This window comes from Bicyclus anynana, chromosome 12 (assembly GCF_947172395.1).
Source record: "Bicyclus anynana chromosome 12, ilBicAnyn1.1, whole genome shotgun sequence".
In the NCBI taxonomy this organism is placed as follows: Eukaryota; Metazoa; Arthropoda; class Insecta; order Lepidoptera; family Nymphalidae; genus Bicyclus; species Bicyclus anynana.
In genome coordinates this window covers 3,326,657-3,344,782 of record NC_069094.1, presented here as the reverse complement: position 1 = coordinate 3,344,782, position 18,126 = coordinate 3,326,657, and the positions used below count along the sequence as shown (strand labels likewise).

At 34.7% G+C, this 18,126-nt stretch overlaps 1 protein-coding gene and 1 long non-coding RNA gene across 9 annotated transcripts in view; both read left to right on the top strand.

The window, feature by feature from the left end:
* LOC112043483 (tropomodulin-1) overlaps positions 1 to 18,126 on the top strand; it is a 104,840-nt gene that overhangs the window by 47,811 nt on the left and 38,903 nt on the right. The gene's annotated exons all lie outside the window — the stretch shown is intronic.
* On the top strand, positions 11,272 to 12,945 carry LOC128198588 (uncharacterized). The gene is made up of 2 exons (XR_008251331.1): positions 11,272 to 11,724; positions 12,527 to 12,945. It is a non-coding gene; the product is annotated as an uncharacterized LOC128198588 (long non-coding RNA).

The following is an 18,126-nucleotide window of genomic DNA, read 5'->3' as shown; positions in this document are numbered from 1 at the left end:
TAATTGTCAGGTGTTTACGATTTCTCTTTTTGTTTAATCTATCCATACCTCTTCAAAAAGCTTTCCATCTTCGATTGTCACTTTTTGTACAAGTCGGTAAATTCATAGTCATGCACTTGACTGTCGTTTACCTTTACAATGAAACGTGATGAGTGCACATCGTGAGATTTTAAAATCGTGACTTGATTATGATTGATTGGAACAGCAATATTGGCTTTGTCGTATAATATGAAGTTGTTCAATTTCATTGTTTTCAAATTAGCTGCATATTATTTATTAGCCGCTACTTTTGTATCAAAATTTTAATGTTCTTTGTTATTTAGTTATTTCACATAACAGTTTTGGTTGTCTGGTCTTTTGGTATAGAGTTTTAAATTACATAAGGTAAGAGGTATTTTATTTGTCAAGGTAGTTCTCTGTTTCCATACTCTTATCACATGAAGGCGAACTAAATTAAAAAAACAAAATGAATTTTACATAGTTAGTTACTATTAGATAGGTGACCTGGCATATTCACTAACTTTGTTCTATTAGCCACCTGATATTAATGAAATCAATAACAACAGCATTTTTCGTATTCCGTAAAGGCCATTGTTAATGAAAGTCACAATGTCAAACACACAAACTTTGATCAGTTAGGAGTAAATGAATCATCAATGAAGTTAGGAGTGAATACGAAATCACGTTATTTAAGAATTCCTAAAAATATCCTCCAAAAGTTACTAAAAGTTAGTGAATAGGCCAAGCAGGCAGGTAATCCTTGGAAATATAGCAGAATTCCGCAAGCGATATCAGCGATGAGCACACATTTATGCAAAAGTAATTTGCTTGGATATACCTAAATGGTCTTTTGTTAACGCAAACAATGCTTGCGCCTTGAGCTTGGGGAATTGCTAGAAGGCAAACTTGCAGAAAAACTTTATTGTGCATTCAATCTTTGTTTTCAACGCCTTGTGTTCTTACTTAAACATTCATGATGTTTCTCACAAGTCTTTATAGACATAATCTTTTCGATTATTATTGTATACCTACCTTGAATTTAATACGAATTATTATTACTAGCGGATGTTACGGGTTTGATCTGCCCAGTTCCTGTTGCTATAGATGGGAATAAAATACAGCCTGCTTTACTAATTGATAGTGTAGCTTTCCATCGGTTAGTGAAATTGTTAAATTGGTTTATGGTTTAGGTTTGAAAACGTTACAAACAACTTTACATCTGCCTCTGCATTCTGTAAAATTACAGAGATGTGACATCGCTCATTTCCATGGCAACTGCGTTGTTAGTGACATTTTATTTTTGGCATCCCATAGAAATAAGTTTAAATTCTAATAAAACTTGTTATAGGCGCATATTACAACGAAATCACACCATAAGAGAGATTGCAGTCAAGTGCTAACTTCTCATTTAATAAAATAAAAGACAACCAAACAAATAAGACACCAAAATGCATTCAAGTTTTAAGAAGTCAAGAAATAAAACAAGTTCAGTGTGCAAAGACTACTAAACATAATATTATTATTTAGTAATTTGTAGTGTTAGTCAAAATGGACCAACCAACCTCTTGGTAACATACAGAATCATAATCATGCTCTTGTGGTTCAAAACTGTAAACACAATGCGGTTCTCGAATTATGCACACTCAATACCTTACAGCACCTGGTCTAGTTTTCAAATTGGCTGCATATTTTAAGTCTGACAAGTTCGTTAATGACACTCCCATGATATGCGGGCGACGGGGGAAAAGACTGCGCGGGTGTGCGGGGATGTGAGATGCATCAGTCGTAGATTTTTCATTCATCGCTACACCCCCTGGCCCGCGCGGACCATCGGAGGAGTTATGAACGAAGTTGCCAAGCTATAGTCAAAAGCCGCGAAACTGATTCTCCTCTGAGAACTTATATAAGTGGTAATAATTTTAAAACACTTCATTCCTAAAGCAATGGTTGCTAGATCAGTAATAACTATTATGCCTTCTAAAATCAAAATTATTTACTAAACAAATCCACCGATATAAACGGGTAAAATTTACAAAGGATGTTATGAAATGTTACCAACACTGCAGCAGTTCTTCGAATAAACTACAAAACATCTGAATCAAGGATAATAGAGTTTAGCCCTTTGATTCTGGTATAAACACAAGATTATTAGCTTGTTGGTTAGTTTAATAATGATGTTAGAATAATAGTGTTAGAGAAAATAATTGATTGACAAGTAGGAAAGATTTGTTTACATTAAATAGGCCCTGAAACAACTGAATCGATTTGAAAAATTATTTCGCTGTTGGGAAGCTACTCTCCCCAAGTGCTATAGGCTTTATATTTTATCACCGGTAAGGAACGGGAACCACGCGGGTGAAGCCGCGCGGTGTGCTATCATTTATACAAAGAAAAAACTTCGCAGGGCATGCAAGGAACGCCATACGAAGTGCCACCATATTGTATCCACCAACTTGAGAGTTGGTGTTAAGCTCATGTGCCGGTAATTATATGTAAATAATATAAGTTAATACGAGTTTAAGACAGTAAAATGAATTTAAATAAATTAATTTGAGACACTAGCAGTTCTTTTCAATCGATTCGTCATTAGATCCGGCTCAATAATATAGGCATAGGTAGACGGACCAACCTTCGCTTTTAAACAAAGCCTCTCTTTGTAGGATAATAGAGGCGAGCTTTTGTTTTTTAACCGACTTCCAAAAAGGAGGAGGTTCTATGTTCAGCTATATGTACAAGTACTTTTAGTTTATTGTGTACTTGTTGATCTCTGTATTCAACATTCGATTAATCCCATAACACATCAACGAATATAGAAAGCTGTAGCTGCTGTTCTAAAACATTTTGATGTGGTGCGTTGTAAACACAATGTTATGATTTATTAGATTCGTTGTTCCACTTTACATAACATTTCCTTGAACAATGTGGCAACTACCAGTAGATCAACTATTTAGAAATACAATTTTGTTATCGATTAGAATCAAGTTGGCTTCGGTATCAGAAATTCGATCCGAGTTTTTTGTAGGCTTCTTCTTAGACGCATAGGCCGCAGCCATAATATTGTCTTACTGTACAAAACTTATTAAGTACTTATTGAAGCTAAAAACATCATCAACATTATATCATTGCTTTGTGATAAAGAAGTTTTTTGATATGAGTAGTAAGTAGTAATTGGTATCAATAAGATATCACAAACCTTCATTTGTATATTTTTGCAAAATATCATACTATTGGAACAGTATATGAACTATTAACTACCGCACTTGAAAGCGACCCTCTAGACGCCGACTCTGAGAGGCCGACCAGGTGGACTGATGACATCACGCGAGTCGGAAAGATTCGCTGGATGCAGGCGGCTCAGGATCGTGATGTTTGAAAGTCCTGCATTGTCTGCAGTGGACGTCCATCGGCTGAAATAATGATGATGGTGATGAACTATGGACCAAGTTTTCAATAGTTTTGCTAAAAAATAATTCTGTGGAATCAAAGGATATAGTGCAAAATGACAAGCGAAATCATTTCCAAAACAACTGTGACAAAAAATTTTATTTGGGATTCAACCGAAAGACCTCTGTACCTAGTAAATACTGAAGCTGTCTTGCTTCTAACACCAGTCGCAAAAATAGATGCAAAGAAAAATTTGTAACTTCATGTCCTACATATACATATTGTAACAAAAAGCAGTGAAAGCTTGCACTCCCCAATATCCATTGGGGTCGACGCACCGGCGCCCTCAAACGCCAGTGTTTATATTTGTGGAAACGCTAGAAATACCCCGGACATTCTGCCATTAGCAAACGCTAGCCCACTTGCACGATTGTCTGACAAACGTCTGTGTTCCGCAAGTTCAAAGGTGCCTGCAATCAATCAGGTAGACTAATTTACTACATTCAAAGAGATCCAATGGTTCGTTCAACCGGTATCACACTATTATGCAGTTAGTGGAAACTTGCTAGATAAGAAAATAAGAGGGTATGGCTTTCTAAATAGTAGTGAAGAAATACAGGTTGTTGATGATGTAGATGATGATGATGATGATGATAATGATGATGATGATGATTATGATGGTGATGATCATGATCATGATGATGATGGTGGTGAAGAAATCAATGTTAGATTACATTACAAATAATTCAACAGAAAAGGCCGATTGATAGATCAATGTTTCAGTGGAAACACAATCAGTCTCCGCTTCTAGGGAAAATAGATAAACGTTTTGGATGTTTATTTTAATTAGAAATACGTTTATTTATGATTCATTATTAACACGGCTCACTATTGAGAACTAAACTCCTCTCAGAATGAGAGGAGTTTGACTAATAGTCCTTACGCTGGCCCAATGCGGATTGCCAGACTTCACACACGTAAAGAAATAAGAAAAATCTCAGGAATGCAGGTTTTTTTAGGCACATTTAAGTTCTCAAAATGCACATACCTGAAAAATAGTTGGAGGTGCATCTTATTTTACAAGAACTTTAAAATGTCAACTTTGACTGTTTGTTCAACTCGTATCGGCGGTAGTACGGATGGCGGGTTGCCATGGTAACTAACAATGGAGTTGCCATGCCATGGAAACGAATGATGTCACAGCGCTGTAACATTAGAGAATAGAGCCATAATGTAGCTGGGCAGATTTCTTCCAAGCATCTTACTGAAATCTTAATCTTACTGAAAGTCGTAACAATCACCACAATACAATAATCATAGTAATTACCGTCTCAGTAACTGATCTTACAAAACAAACGGTTATCCTCTACCTCTTTACGCCAAATATCTTTCACTAACTCTCCACTAAGGACTATAACTGTCTTTGTAACATATCAGTATACTTCGTAGTTCCCTGTTTACGATCTTTAACACAGCAATCTTGGCTTATATTCTTCATGCAATTCTGACGTCTGTGCCCATAGGTTACGGCTTACTGTTGTGTGAATGAAATTGTATTTTCCACGAATGTTACCATAGCTCTCGATGACAGGTGACGAATGTGCTAATTGCTCGCGACAACCAAACCAAACTCAATGTTTAATGTTTGAGCCAAAATATTGAATTTTATGATTTATGTGTGTCTTTGCGTTCTGAAGAACGTCAATTCATAATCGTGTTTTAAAGATCGAAACCTTAGAATGGAAGAGTTCCGACATGATGGGCAAGTAGTATGTTTCCGTTGAATGATTGATTGAGTATTTAAATGAATGAGATATGAAGGCGCGTATTTACGTACCTACTTATATAATTAACGTTAAATCGACGTCAATGATGATGAAACAGTTCTTATAGTTACTAATTATTGTGATAAAACTATTAAATTAATGAAACTAAAATATTCGGCAAACAGAAAAGTTTTAACTGTTACACTTTTGTCGAGACTGAATGAAAAAACCTGACTGGCAAAAAAGCAAGAATGTCGACATCGGCCAAAAATATAGCGCTTGGATTTATTGCTCTAAGGTAATAAACAAATTGCCTAGACAACATCTCATCGACAACAGTTCAATAGCATTAACAGTTACTACGAGAAAAACAATGGCTGCATCACCAATATAATTAGATGTAAACAAAGTGAAAAGGAATCCTAAAGGTGAATGATTAAAGTCGAGAATCGGTTGGCAGATTTAATTTCAGTTGCGACTTTGTTGAACCTACCGCATTCGCATCTAAAATAGATCGTCCCGCTCCGCCCCGCGGGATACGTACATTTTTGGAAATCAAATAAAAGCCACGGTTATAAATAGCACCAAATAAAACAAGGTTGTGCGAAAATAGAAAAGGCGCGGATTGTGTCTACGAAATGATTCATTTTCGAAAAGGTCATCTTTACGTTTTGTTTATCATCATAGTAATAAAAGAGAGTGGTCGAGTGAATGACATCATCGAAGCTTGTAATGAGCGTGTTACCATTGAGGTATATTTCAATGTTTCTAACGAAAAAAACGTTTTAAAAATCAAGCTTGATGCTTTTTAATAGGCTGAATTACAACTCATAACATTTTACGACTGTTATCTAATCTAATTTTATGCAAGTTTCTAGTTTTGTTACAAAATGCAATAAACATAATTACAATCTATTTTGTTGATAGACTACAAAAATCTACTTTGCTTGTTTCTATTCTAAAACCAATTGATTGTACCTTCAAATTATCCTTTACCGTGGATTTCAACAGGAATATCAATTAAATGATACACTTTAACAATAATTTAAAAAAAACATTTATAGACAAGATGATAGCAAAATACGTCGCGGAAAATCAATTAATCACTCGAACCAGGTGAAGTCCCTCAAATACCTCCCTCTTACAAGAATTAGTTTTGAGGTCTGATTTCATGATTGAGGGAAATTATGAACAACGCAATAAAAGTAACAACAATGACTTCAGTAATGAAGGTGAAAATGAAATTATGCCATTAATGCATTCAAGATTAAAAGAGAGTTAGTTAAAGAAGCTAACATGATGCGTCAACACAAAAGACAAGAAAAGTCTGAAAAACACGATATCTTTGTTAAACGATGATCATGACGCCTCAGTGCGTCAAACTATATGAGTCACTCGTCTCAACACTCAATAATCCGCCGAGTACATCCTAAACCCACAGTAAGTAATTTGTTTATGAGTATGACGGGAATAAAACTTTCGTTTTTGTCGTAAAAACAAAGATACGAATTAAGAAAACATGAAAAATATGAGAATGGAATTTGTTCTTATATTTACTACAATGTTTAAGCTTGCAAAAATAAGGATAATGATAAAATATGTATTACTATAGTAGTACAGCGTCATTATTAACCTTTTAATAGCTGTAGTGGGCAAGACTCTATCCGTATAATCAGTCTAAGCCCCTGTGACTGTGTTTAGAACCCAAAGTTGGAAGTAGTTGAAATTGAAAATAGTGATAGAACCCAGAGCCTCACTATGACAGCCTATCATAATGTTATCCCACCTCTTTTCTTGATAAGGGAAAAGAATATTTTTAGAATTATGATTCTCTTTATAAATTTTGCTCACGACTGCCAAAATCGTAATAATTAATTCCTAATTTTATGAAGATAATAAACGGTATTAACAACGGAAGTCTGAGAGCGATCGTAAAGTTTGCAAACAGTACCTTACTACGTAGTAGTTTTTAGTTTGTTGACGCTTTTTGGCCTAATTATAAGGTAGCACTTTCAATAAACTTCCTTCTTGCAAAATGTACATGAAAACAAGGAAGTAATGTTTGAGATCTAACGCTCCGTAGCCCAAAGTAGATTCAACAACAAAGATTATTAGATACGAGTTAGTTATGGATCTACAATAACAAAATACTAGAACTTTTTTTGGAAGCAAAAAAGCAAAGAAAACAGTTTTTCAGATTATTTTTGGTCATATTTATTAGGATTTCATTATAATTATTACCAAAAGTGTATAATAATAGTTTAAAACAAAAGACATAATAAAATACTACATTAATACAAACCAGAATAGTTAATGACGTGGCTAAGGAACATAATAGTGTGCAGAACTGTTTGCGAAATATTTTAAATCTGTATATGCGCAGACACCTCCACGCCTGTGCGTAGAAGAGGCAGTAAAGGCAAGTGGTGGGGGTAGTGAACGTATACACATAGATTTTATTAGTATTAGTGATGTAAGATTGGCGTTAAATAAATTAAAGCCGAAATTTTCTGCTGGCCCGGATGCCATTCCGCCATATCTAGTAAGGGATTGTAGAAGTGTATTGTTGTTCCCATTGCATTACATTTTCGATGTCTGTTTTGGAAATTCTTTCTATCCAGACGTTTGGAAAACATCTAGAGTAGTGCCTGTTCCCAAAAAAACCAACAGTGTCGAAGTCAATAACTTTAGACCTGTTGCAGTACTGTCAGTATTCGGAAAGTTATTTGAATCGATATTGGAGAGTCGAATTAGGAGGCAGTTTGAGTATCAACTTGCTGATGCACAACATGGGTTCCGTGCAGGTCGCTCAACTTGTACTAATTTATTGTCTTTCTGGACTTATGTGACTGGAGCAGTGGATGGTAGTTCGCAGGTTGATGCAACTTACTTTGATTTCCAAAAAGCGTTTGATGCAGTTGATAATGACGTGCTTCTTAGTAAGTTTGCATCGGTTGGATTTACACCGTCATTACTTAAGTTCTTTTCCAGCTACTTGAGAAATCGGAGACAGTACGTACAGTATGAGGGACATTGTTCGGAACCATATTTCACTCATTCTGGTGTGAGTCAAGGAAGTAACCTAGGCCCGTTGGAATTTTTAATTTTGATCAACGATCTGCCGAATGTTATAACCCGCGCTAGGTGTCTACTGTTTGCAGATGATTTAAAAGTCTTTCTTAAGGTGGAACGCGCTTCAGATGTTCAATTTCTCCAGGACGACATAGACAATGTGTTGCAATGGTGTAATCAAAATAAATTATATTTTAATATTGATAAATGCGCAGTAATTACGTTTAGTCGAAAGGTAGCACCGATTGTTGGAAATTACAAGTTAGGTGACACAAATATTTTGCGTGTGACTGCAATTAGGGATCTAGGGACAAGTATGTCTGAAGACTTATCATTTCGCAGTCACATACAGGATATTTGTGGTAAAGCCTATAAAACTCTTGGGTTTGTACTCCGACAATCACAGCATTTTAACTCAATTGCTATAATAAAGACGCTGTATAATGCGTATGTGCGAAGTAAACTCGAATGTAATGCCATCATTTGGAGTCCGTTTGAGTACAAATACATAGATATGATAGAGAAGATTCAAAAAAAGTTCGTCCGTTGGCTTTATAGGAAACAATATGGGTACTCAGTGGGTTATCCTACTATTTATCCAAGCGTCTTTCTTCTGGGTATGACAGGGTACAATAAACTTGAGATAAGACGTAAAGTAGCACTGCTACAGTACATAATAAATTTAATGAGAGGTGAAAAAAGTAACTCTGTTATATTAGGGTCAATAGATTTACATGTTCCCGACAAGTATGTAAGTTGCCGACGTCGCCAGTTGTTTGCGGTGCCGTGTGGCAGAACTAAAGTGAGCCAGCATGCGCCGCTGGCTCAAGCGCTGCGCCTGCTCAATGATCTCACTAGTAGAAATTTAGAATTAGACATTTTTCACACACCTGTTTATCAGCTTGTAAATAAAATTAAATTGTTACTAGAATAGATTTTATGTTTAGGATATTTTTAATTTTGTTTTTTGACTTTTGTGTATTCTAATTCTTGATTATTGTTATTAATTTATTTGATTTGTTTATTTTAATTTATTTGACTTGGTTAATGTTAATTTATTCTTAATTTTTAATTTGAATTGAATTTATTATTTTTAAATTATTTTGATTGTTTAATATTCATTTTGTAATTTTAGATTTATTGTTGTAACTATTATTTCTGTTTGCTCGAGAAACGAATTGGGAAACTGTAATGTTTCTCTGGGCATATTTCATGTGTATAAATAAATAAATAAATAAATAATTATTTTCTTAATAACTTGGAAAAAATCTATAATTTTGATAGATCTCGTTTATGAGTTAAAATTCAACATTTTGAAATCTAGATATTTTAGAATAACAGTAGACGATCATTCAGTTCATTCATCATAACTAACAGAACATAGCTTATATCTTCGGTTTGGTTTATCGGATCTTCACCATTTAATCACACACCGAAAGATGACATAATTTATGTGACTACCTACAAATGTTAACCTAGCATACATTACAATCATCATCATCATATCAGCCGATGGACGTCCACTGCAGGACATAGGCCTTTTGTAGGGACTTCCAAACATCACAAAACTGAGCCACCACATCGGATCTTCATCATGTAAATATTATATTAGATACCTATTTGTAAGAACCATGTCGATCACATCAGCTTTCAAACCAAACACAAATGAAACACTTTAGTCATGTCAAAAAAAAAGCGAGCAAATCGTAAATAATTTTCTCTTACATACCTAATGCGAGCCAATAAAGCATTTTCGTATGCTGATTACGTAAGATAAATATCACCAATTTCTAACTTTACATCATCCGTGGAAACTCGAGAAAATTTACTGCCAGCAATCAACAGTACTTTGTCTAATCTGACAGTAGCTCGTATTTCGCCAAAACTGTCTTTACTTTCTTTGATGTTGAAGTTATGAATTATCTACCTATGCCTAGACCTACATTCGGCTAGGAAATGAGTCAAAATATTTATTATTGTGTCCAGTGGGTGGACTCGGCCTTGGAAGCGACCGCGGTCGGTTCGGAATGTCCACTTTTTATTAGTTAATTCTGTATCACCATTGTGATGGATTTATATGAAACTTTATAACAAAATCAAACAAGTTTCTTAGCTTTTTATTGCGAAACTGAAATTTTCTTTGTCTTGTAATTTACTACCTGACTAGTCTCGACTTTTCATTATCTAGCTGTTTTCCTCCAAACATGCTTGTATCAGCCAACATTTCTTCGATGATTTTGTAACATGCGTTTGCGCTTTGGGAAAAATTTAAACAATATCGTTTTAAGTTTACGGACAATGTATTTTTAAATTTTAGAGTGAGCCGTGTCGAAAGCTTGTGAATTATAATACATTGAGACTCTTTTGTAAATACGATTTGTCTTTCTTCAGCTTTACATCTTTACTCTGCCCTGTTGTTATTATGCGTGATCAATTATAATGTTTCGTTTATCTCCATTTTTACTACTTTGCCTATTATTTAAACCTTGATCTGATTGTCAATTGACATGCAATTTGTCCAAATTCTATTTTCATCAGTATTTAGTTTTAGGGTTCCGAATTCAATTATAAGTATGCGCTTAACTGTAACTTTAAGTTTAACCTGATGATAAGAAACTACGCTTCAGTTAACTTCCCTACATTTATACACGTAGGGTTAATCCTCTTCGACCTCTTATGATTCGATCTTTTTTGAGACCGGACTCGAATTCGTTGTTCATTTGGTTCTTGGTTCTACTCTAGAGATATAAAAAAGTGTGTGTCAGCTCCGACGCACGAATGGAGTTTATTCTTTCAGATAAACTGTCTGAATAGGGTGTATGTTGCCCCGCAGCATACACTATGTACGTGTCAATAAAGGTGCGCAACCGAGGAGCAGCAGGCCGCGGCGTGCGCCACATGCGTGCGGCGAAAAATCGTTTCTTAAGTTGTAAACTCCAAAAACTTTTCATCCTATAAACACATGGGTGAAGGTCGTTTTTAATTCGGATTTTCTACTATATTGTGCGTATGAACATGTGTATGTATAGATACACGCAAGATGTAACGGTGGAATTCATAGTCGTAGTAGGGGGCCCCTAAGGGGATTATTCAGCCGCTATGTGTCGAATTCAACCCCTACGCGTTTCATAGACAAAAGAAACCCCTCATTTGACAGGAGCTGGCGGCTGACTGCTGAATTACCGATATTTGTCAGCCAAACCATCCCCTGGCATTTTTTTTGTTGTTATTCGTGATTTATTTATTAGAAAGTGGACGTTCGGATCGTTATAAGTGAAGTTATAAACAGCGAGTTATATCAGTGCCCAAGATATATATTCGCAATTGCGTAAACCCAGTATAATACTATGGCGATATGAAATGTACGAAAGATTCTCATATTAGGCATAATATGCCTTTGTTTGATGAAGAATGAACACAGAAGACCAAGAGAGGAATACCAATACCGCTAGTATTATACATTCTAGCAGCACTTCGATTCTATGAAACGGGATGTTATCAGGTACGTACCTTTGTTCATTATCAATAATTTTTTGTTCATGAAGACGCCGCGCGGTTTCACCCTGTGTGGTTCCCATTTCCGTAAGAATATGGGGATAAAATATAGCCTATAGAGCTCGGGAATAGTGTAGCTTCCCAACAGTGAAAGAATTTTTTAAATTGGTTCAGTAGTTCCAGAGCCTATTCAAAACATACAAACAAACAAATCTTTCCTGTTTCTATTATTAGTAAAGATAAATTAGGAGTAGATATAAAACCAATTAGCCCAGTGGGTATGACCCCTGCCTTTGATTATGATGGTGTAGGTTCCCAACAGTGATAGAATCTTTCAAATCAGTTCAGTAGTTACAGATCCTATTCAAAACAAACAAACAAATTTTTCCTGTTTATAATATTAGTATAGATAAATTAGGAGTAGGTCAAAATCCATATAGCCCAGTTGATATGACCTCTGCCTTCTATTCGGAGGGTGTAGGTTCAAATGCTGTCTGAAACATGCACCTCCAAATCATTTCAGTTATGTGCATTTTATGAATTTAAATGTATATCACATGTCTCATACGGTGAAGGAAAAACATTGTCTCTACATGTGTGAAGTCTGCCAATTCACATTGGGCCAGAGTGGTGGACCTTATCCCTCTCATTCTGAGAGGAGACTCATGCTTAACATACTCATGATGAAGAATTTAATTAGTTTGTTTGTAATCTAACCTATATAAATGTTAGGTACACCTATCTAGTTTTGATTTAGGAAATATACCTATAACCTACATAAATGTAACTAACATAATGTTTATTTTCAGACTGTATGTGCATTCCATCAAGCATTCTATGAAATAACAGAAATGCCACAAGTCAAGCTGTATTGATGGCACGCATAGGTATACATATAAACAACCCCGGAGGACCCTATGCACAGATTTAAAGAAACCGGCTATCATGGCAGGGAATAGCTGTGATGAGCTCTGAGAATACTGTTTTACCAAGAATACTGAGAATACTTTGGTCCTTGAAAATCCGAGTTTTCAGATCACAGTAATTGGAAGACCCACATACCTTGAAAAGTCAGCAGCATTTAATATAGAGGTAGTAGGAGTGAGTGCAGTATGTTGTAAGGTGGTCACTCACTCTGAAGTCCATAACAATAGAAAATGTATACAAATCTTAATTGAATGAAATTTATTGATTCACATCTTTAATAAAGATAATTATTAAATGTTTACTTCTGCATTTTTCATTTAAGTCTGGCCCTATAAAAATATACAATAATAACAATAAGTTATATGTATGATAAATTATGTATTTATTGTTGTTATTAATTAAACTTTGTATTAAAAGGATATAGGTTTGATTTTAGAATTGCAATAAGTACTGTGTGGTTCATTATTATCAGCCCATTACCGGGCCAAGCCTACCTCCTAAATATATAATATTATGTGATCTAAAGCTTTGTGAAATGCAATTTTACCACTATTCCTAAGGATAAGCTACACTTATATTTATTTACTGCACTTACTATAAATTGTAAAAAAATACAGCATAATAGTACCTACTTGTAATTATTTCAGGTAATTATAGGTGGTTTTGAGTAAAATAAACAAATTTCCTCTTACAATATTTTTTTTTATTTCAAGTAGGATTCCACATTACAAAATCATGAAATATCAAACTACTTATATAGTAAATAGTATGCTTGGGATTTCTCTGCGTGATCGTTTCACAAATGAGGAGATCCGCAGACAAACCAAAGTCACTGACATAGGTAGCACAGCGAGTCGTGAAGCTGAAGTGGCAATGGGCAGGCCACATAGTTCGAAGAGCCGATGAAATCGCAGTGTTGGTCGAACCCCCACTAGGTGGACCGAGGGCATCAAGCGGGTTGCAGGGAGCCGCTGGACGCTGGCCCCTCGAGACCGTTGTGTTTGAAAGTCCATGCAAGACGGCTATGTCCAGCAGTGGACCAAATACATTGTAATCTTTGCAGTGGACGTCCATCGGCTGATAATTTTGTATATGATCATGTTCGTCCACATAACTTCAATATTTTTCTAACAACTCCTTCTTGTGAGAAAGAAACTTTTTGATAAAACTGATCTATTGTACACTTGAACATATTAAATTTTACTACGATAAATAAAAACAAAAAGTAAATGAAAATATTAGAAACTCAATTATTTTGTAAAATGTCAAAGAATTAACAAAATACGTCTCTCTGTGGTTGTGTCACAGAATTTTCAAAGATCTAATGTAAAATCATAGACAACATTTGCTTGAAACTCCAGTCACCTAGGGGCTCTCCAGTAGTTTGTTTATGAAATGCAATGAAGGATAATTCAATAGTCAGCCCCTGGGTGAATACTGAATATTGGTTTGTGGGGGATTGTTCACTTCACGACTATGAATTCCAGGGTAATTCCCAGTGTGACGTCACTTCTAGACACTATACAAGCGAAGAATGTGAATATGTGTAGGCGCCAGGTTAAAACAATCTACATATTATCAAAGTCGCCAGTGTTACGTCAACAGTACAAACGTGTGAATGACAATGGACTTCCGCTCGCATTGTCAAGGAGACTTCCACAAGAAAATGCTTAAAAATACATTTGTCCCAAACGTTATTGCCTCTGACAACTTAAACTGCTCGATGCTATTTGTTTGGGTTGTATAAACTTACAAAAGCTACAGTCATTGTTACAAAAAACTAAAAACTTTAAAACTTTTATTTGTTTAGCGTAGTCCTATTATTTAGCATATTAATTCAAGGTTGTTTGTTTTTAATTAAAAGGTAATAATATAACATATTGTCACTGTGGCTATGTATTTCCGTGGTGTCACCTGGATCGAGGTAGCAGCTGAAAATCAGCGCCGCTTGGCCAAGTACTTTGCTTGGTTTATGCGGCACAATGCTGAGCTGTTACCTTTTTTCAAGGTTGTGCCAAACATGACGAAGTGGATTTTGATGCTTCAACTACTTTAGTTTTGATTTTCAATTGATCAGGTGGTTGAAGCATCAGACACAACAATAGTGCTTAGTTAGGCATTGTGGTGTATGGCACAATTTTTTAAATAAATGTTTTTTCTTTCTTTCTTTCTTTCTTTCTTTAAAAAAAACAAATTCTGTTTACCTACTTTTTTTACAAGTTAGTCCTTGAATACTTACATGATTACTTGAACTCACATGATGGTAAGTGATGATGCAATTTAATTACCTAACTTGTTAGGAGGAGGATGAAAATCCACACCCCTTTCAGTTTCTACACGACATCGTACCAAAACACTAAATCGCTTGACGGTACGACTTTGTCGGTAACTAGCCACCTAGTAGTTTTTGCGGTATTATATTATAGTTTAGTTATTTGTGATCAATGGTGTGCACAAGGTTTTTAGCTAGGCTAGGCTCTATAGATAAAAATTGTACAAAACAGAAAATTCCTCCTCTAATACACAGGTTCATAATGAATATGGTACTCAGTGCATCAGTTTATGCATATAGAGTTAGTCCGGGGAAGTGCTAACGCCATCTACTATCAAGCATTGCTGCATTTTTGCTGGCCTATTCTCTAAATTTGTTCTATTAGCCACCTAATATAATTAACATCAAATCAATTTTAATCGAATTTCCAGAGATCCAATGACAAACACAATGGTTAGTAATTTTGATCAGATACCAATAAATAAAATTAATAAACACGAAATCATGTGACTTAAGAAATAAATAGGTAGTTAGTTTTCGTGTACTGAAAGGCCCGCTTTTAAAAGAAAGCAAAGAGAATAAAAAGGTCTTGACTCCAAACCTCCTCTTTTTTAGTGAAAGAGGACACTGCACCATTTAAAAGACTGATGATTAGTAATTTCGCAGTAGGTAAATGCAACTTTGTTAATACGCAATACTGGTCCTACCTCAAAGTTTTAGGGGCCCTGTAAATAGAAATGTAAATATACCCTCAATGACATTTTGGTAATAAATCTGAAATCGCTATTTACTTTGCAACAATGTCTGGTAATGTACGGTTAAATCTCTCTATGACGCAGTTGCAAGTTTGTTTATCATGAATAACCTGAGGTTTATTAAGCTATACATACCTCTCTATTTTGTACTAGCCGACACCTCGCGGTTTTACCCGTGTAGTTCCCGTTCCCGTAAGGATAAGGGGATACAATTTAGTTTATAAACACAACGTATATGACAACAGCGAACGTTATTTAAACAAATAATACCTAAATATTGTCTACAAAGTTGAGTTCTGTGTTCAGGAAGTGTAAAAACTATAATATATTCATAAATATATAGTGGAATCAGGGTTCCCAACTTGGGGGTTTTCCCCCCAGAGTGGGCAAATAAGTGAAATGGGATTTTGTTAGGGGTCTGAAATTTTTAGGGGTATTTTCAGGGATTTTTTGACTCTTCAATATTTTTAAATTGATGATAATTTGAATATTTCTTTCTTGACCTAGCGACTTATAACGACATATAATACATTATTCTACAACCACTCTGATGCAACTGGCGGCAATTATCATCGTATAAAAAAATTTTTAAAGTTATTCATTGTCAACATTGTATGATTTCAAAAAATCTGAATCTTCAGATAAAAACATAATATTTAGTCTGTATTAAATATAGACTTTTGAAACATATTACAGCATATTATTTCTAAATTATTATGGATTTATATTTTTTAGGGGGACAACTCAATAATTAAGGCGATTTTAGGGGTTTTTGACACAAACTTTAGGGATAAATATTTTGGAGAGTTGGTAACGCTGAGTGGAATAAAGACATAATTGTGCATGTGTGCGCTCAGTGTTGTAGCCGTAGTATTATTCGGATCATTTTTTGCGATAATTATGTACGGACGTAACCGATCTATAGAATAAAATTATCATTGGCTGCAATGTAAAATCTGATACAATTTGTAGTTTTGATGATAATCTCCAAAAAATAATTAACATTTTGAACCTACTAAAAAGGATATCAATCTTGCTTTTTTGTGAAAGTCCTTTAAAATGTGAATGTACGGTCAAGACTTGAATACCAAAGATTCAATGGTTCACTTTCAAAAAGAGAATTACATATTTGTATATAGGTATTAGGTATATATAATTTTATTTTTATAATTAGTTTAGGCAGTAAATATAGTTAGTGTAAATAATAGTAATAATAAAAAAAATAAACTATGATTGAAAAATAAATTTAAGTCTTATTTTTATTTTAGTTACTATATTTTAAATATTGGATAGAAGCAGGCGTTACTTTGCGGAAGTTCATCATGATTATATAATGATTTATTTATTTTGCAAAGTGTTTCTTTGCAATTGCACGTTGTAGAGTCAACATCTCCTGAGGATGCTCCGGTTTCGGGGTGAAACGTACGTAGAGAGTATTTTGTCGGACCTGGGTGACGTTGTCGCATGGGTTCGCCGAATTTTCGCGGATGATAGCAAAATAAATAAATCATTATATAATTACTATATTTTATTTACCTACCTTTTTAGTATATTCTTTGTATCGCGTAAATTTTCTTTCTTTACATGTACAAAATAGTTATTAGATAAACAAACAAACAAGTTAAAAATATGTGAAGATTAATTCATCCTTATTAAATGATCATGTGATTAACACTCACGATAGTTTAAATTCTAAAATCTCACGATTTCAGACAACTGCGCGAACTATTACGCCAGAGTTCCGATTGCATTTTATTTATTTAAATATATAAATAAATTTCATTATAATATAATTAATGGAATTTGCGCGTAGCATTAAATTATGGAAAAAATCGATTAGTGATGCCGATGTATCGAGTCAGCTCTGTTGTTATCGATTATACTGCGAAATGGTACGTAATCGATTAGCTTAGTTTTTCCGGATAACGGGAAACATTTTTTTGTTCGATTCTATTCGTGATACGTTTTTGTTCCATTAGTTGCGTGTATCAGAATATAATTTCCATTGCTAAAGCATTGTACATATTAATTAACATTATCAATATCAACCTATATTCGGCTTACTGCTGAGCATGATTCTCCTCTTAGAATGAGAGGGGTTAGGCCAATAGTCCACCACGCTGGCCCAATGCGGATGGGCAGAATTACACATACGCAGAGAATTAAGAAAACCCGGTATGCCGGTTTCATTACGATGTTTTTCCTTCATTCACTGTCTGAGACACGTGATATTTAATTTCTTAAAATGCACTTTATCTATAAATTTGTACTACTAAACTAGAAGTTTTTTTACGTTTTTTACACCATTCAACTATGCAAAAGGGTATTTTTACGGAGCTCTTTAACAGATTCTATAGAGACGGTTTTTATAATCGCATTAGATCGTTGATCATATATATAGTTAACAGAAAAGTGCCGTCTTGCGAGGTAAGTCCTTATATAGTTAGTCTGAGCA